General features: G+C 38.5%; 1 non-coding gene across 1 annotated transcript; it reads left to right on the forward strand.

Annotated features, from left to right (window-relative positions):
* The first annotated feature begins 3,568 nt into the window (after window positions 1-3,568).
* On the forward strand, window positions 3,569-3,716 carry Trnay-gua. Its single transcript has 2 exons — window positions 3,569-3,605; window positions 3,681-3,716. It is a non-coding gene; the product is annotated as a tRNA-Tyr (tRNA).
* The last annotated feature ends 642 nt before the right edge of the window (window positions 3,717-4,358 follow it).

Consider the following 4,358-nt stretch of genomic DNA (forward strand, 5'->3'; position numbering starts at 1 on the left):
TTATTGTTGTATGTATAGCGAATTATTGCCGTTGTTGTATGTTTTTGTGGATTCTGTGCATTCAAATATGCGTTAACAAATATTTTCAGAATTTAAGATTTGTGTAGCGAGGACAACTCAATAAAATATGAAAAATGTTGGGGCAACAACAATGTGTTACAACAACTAAGGTACAAATTACACAGCCGTGCCGAATTATAAGGTTGCTGTCCTTATCTTTATAGCTAGAACAGCTTGCTTCTTCTTAACCCGACAGCGTCAAAAGGGGAACTCGAAAAAAGGCGATTTTTCTTCTTTAGTTTGCAAGGGTACAGTGATACACAGAGAAAGATTATGCCTGATTTTCAATTATATATCTCACATATTGATTAATATTTTTGATCACAAGTCAACTACACATACTGCGGTGGAAATATTCGGTGTCTAGGGGCTTCAATATTTTAGGATAGATTTAAAAAATTTTCGGTCATAAAATGGCGTACTTCTTCTTCCTTACTCTCATAGAAACAGCGTGCCAGTCGGTTCTTCTTTTTACAATGTGGCGTCAATTGGAAATTCCAAGCGAAGCCAGATCCTTTTCTACCTGGTTTTTCGAACGGAACGGAACGGTTCTTCCTCTACTTCTCACGGTGAGTCCTGCGTCGAATACTCTACCAATTATTCAAAACTTAAGATTAAAGCAAATTTAAATTAAAGTCCACTTCACAGTGCTTGCAGGTAACAGGTATAGATGTATGTACATACATATACAAATATATCAACAACTTGGAATGACTTTTGCAGAGAGACACTCTTCGGACGCAGTGCAACTAGATAAATTCATCGATTTAAAAATTGATGATGTTTTCCATCAGATAACTTCGCTTATAATACACTGTTCTGTATTTTTTCTTTTCTACTTAAAGTTGTTATACCTCCCTGAGACATACGAATGTCCTTACAATCCTCCATAATCTTAACTATTTAAGTGCACAGATAGAAAGAGCTTACATACATACTTGCAAGTACATACTATATATATAAGAACGAATGAACTGGACAAGTTGCTGGCATTAGCTATTATCCCTGCCATCCTTTCCAGTCATCGCATCTCTTGCCGCATTTGTTTCTGCACTTTACTTGAGAAACTAAAGCGAAAAAATAGAACTGAACTATTTTATAATAATACCACTTTGTAACTTAGCAATTGCTGCTGTCTGCGGAGTGTGTGCCACACGCATGCTTTGGCGCTGGCGCTGCCGAGCGTGTGCCGGTCGTAATCCACTGGCGGTTAATGCACAGGACATTGTCATTGAAAGTTTAAGCGGTCACTCACTTACCATTTTGCTGCGACTACTATGAGCTAAGGGGTTTTTACTGTTTGTGGCATGCTGCGTTTTCATGCTGCTATTTTTGTTATTCTTGCTTTTGATACCCAAGTGGTTAGTTGCATTGCTGGCCGATTATGGAGTCATGTGGGATTTGTTAAAGTCAGTAAAGAACCTGTCACTAACCTAAGACAACGGCAAAGTTTCATTAGCAGTTAAAGAGATAACAAACTACCAACAACAATAACAATTTGTCTCTGTTTTTGTGCACTTTAAAGACAGATTAGCAACTTGGGGTTTTCCTCCAAACATCAAAAATAGAAATATATGCGAATATCGAAGTCAAAAATGTCCGAATATTCAGCACTGGGAGACATTAAATCAACTAAACGCAGTAGTTTGAGTTATCATCATTTTTAATCTGCGAAAATTTCCACATTGAAACATCGTAGATTTAACGCTTTTAAAGCTCTGAGAATATCAATATTGGATCCTACATTCCATTTTGGCTGATCATTTCAAACTGGCGCCACTTAAGTGTTTGACTAATTTTTCCTTACGCTTAGCAAAACTTATGAGCCAAATTGGTTAAAAAATCTGATTTTTCTTTGTTCGTTCAGCGACTACTTGCGGTCTTAAGTCTACGAGATTTTATACAGTTATATGGGTAATGTTTATGAATTAATATCAAAAGAGCTTCACTGGCCTCCTCCAGACTGGATAAGGTAGCGAAGCTGGCTCTGGTGGTGAACGAGGGCAAGACGAAATATCTCCTGTCGTCAAACAAACATTCGATGCACTCGCGACTTGAGTCACAAGTCACTGTTGACATTCATAACTTCGAAGTTGTAGATAGTTTCGTCTATCTTGGAACCAGCATTAATAGCAACAACAATGTCAGCCTCGAAATCCAACATAGAATAACTCTTGCCAACAGGTGGTACTCCGTATTGAGTAGGCAATAGAAAAGTAAAGTGTCTCTCGACGAACAAAAACCAAACTCGGCAAGTCACTCATCATCCCCGTCCTGTTATATGGTGCAGAGGAATGAACGATGACAACAGCTGATAAGACGACGTTACGAGTTTTCTAGAGAAAGGTTCTGCGAAAGATTTATGGTCTTTTGCGCGTTGGTTTCGGCGAATATCGCATTCGATGAAATGATGAGCTGCACGAGTTATACGACGACATTGATGTGGTTCAGCGAATTAAGAGACAGATGCGACGCTGGCTAGGTCATGTCGTCCTAATAGATGAAAACACTACAGCTCTGGATGTATTTGACGCAGTACGTGCCGAAGGGAGCAGAGGAAAAAGAAGACCTCCACTCCTTTGGAAAGATCAGGTGGAGAAGGACCTGGCTTCGCTTGCGAAAACTACTTCTTCTTCTACTAGATCATTCCCCAGTTCAAAGTATTTACCGCTAATATTGCTAACTTAGGGATAAAAAATAGATGGGTCCAGATAAAGTTCGTTTCAGAAAAAGGCAAAATGTTTGCATATCAAAAATGATTTGCTTAGGAGAACCGTAAAAGGTGACCATTCTTCAAAATAGCCGAAACAAAATAACGCTTTCTTTAATCTCAAGTAATCAAATACTTTGTTTACAAATACAACTGTCCGTATTAATTAAGCATGATCTATTCACCTGGCTGAGAAACAATGCGCGCATCGCAAATAATAGCGAGAAGCTGGTCCGCTCTCCAGTAACTAAAAATAGCGCGCTAAGTGAAATTGGATGCATAAATGTTTGTATATATAGTATGTGATCGGCAACAAGTGAAGGACGGGCGGCTAGCGATGATGCAAACGAGAAGCAAGAGAAAGCGCAATGAGCTCGTAAATAGGCAAAAGCTTGCAATATTCATGGAGAGAGGTACAAGTGAGTGCAGAAACAATAAACTTAGAGTACGATTAATTGAACGGTCATAAATTGGCAGAGTGTTGTCGCTAGCTGAGCGCAGAACCAGTTGCCATTTGCGATCTCATAGTTGGAGAAAGTGTGTGTTGCTAAACAGGAGATGAGAAGAGAATGTAGCAATAGGCATTGGAAGAGCAGTGAAAAGCAAGAGACATGCGGTTTGGAGAAACAAATTATGTGAGTCGTCCAAATGGAAATAGACTCGTCGGTTTATCCACAGACATACGAACGCACCCAAATTTGTATGTAGCCCCCACAGAAGTGCCGATATATACATACATATATGAAAGTTGATGTGAATGAAAAGCGAAACGACGGAATGAACGCGAACGCCCAACTGCCTTCGATAGCTCAGTTGGTAGAGCGGTGGACTGTAGTCAGAATTAGCTTGCATCAACATTAATAACGTTGGCGCGGCGATCACACAAACTGTCGGTCGCTGCAGTGCAGACATCCATAGGTCGCTGGTTCAAATCCGGCTCGAAGGAGAACCCTTAGTTTTTTTACTGTTTGGAAATTTGTCATAGTTCGTTTGTTCAATCCTTTATGGTGGAACTCAGCGTATGGCAAACTGTCGCATAAATAATTAAAATATTTAATTAATTCAATATTAAAGTAATGACGCATTTAACGCTTTCGAGCGAATTAAAAATTGATAGGCCATTGCGGGCTTACCGCAGTTAATTCAGAGAAGTTAAGCTGGAATTTTTATATAGGTGCATAAGTGACTACGTATGTATGTGCGTTAGCGGTTTTTGCTCATAATCAGAATGCCTGCCAGAACTTTTAAATAGGTTTGTAAACATCTATGCTCAGTGCATTCAAATGAATATTTGTTGTTGCGGTTTTGCTGTCTAAATTAAAATTAATGAAATTAAATGGCTTGCACTTTAGCATTTTATTAATTGACGCGACAACTTTTTATCGAATTAAAAAAGCATATAAACCTATTTCTCTTCTAATGCAAAAGTTGTTCAGGTTAACTTGAGAAAAAATGGAATTTATCAAACTCTTATTAAATAATTTATCATAATAATTCTTCATTAGTTGCCTTAAAGGACAATGAATTTTTATTCTGGCCAAAAATTGTCAGTACGGCAGCACTCTGAATATTATTCGGCGACAACCGT

This window comes from Bactrocera latifrons, unplaced genomic scaffold (assembly GCF_001853355.1).
Source record: "Bactrocera latifrons isolate USDA-ARS-PBARC rearing strain unplaced genomic scaffold, ASM185335v1 scaffold_34, whole genome shotgun sequence".
NCBI lineage: Eukaryota > Metazoa > Arthropoda > Insecta > Diptera > Tephritidae > Bactrocera > Bactrocera latifrons.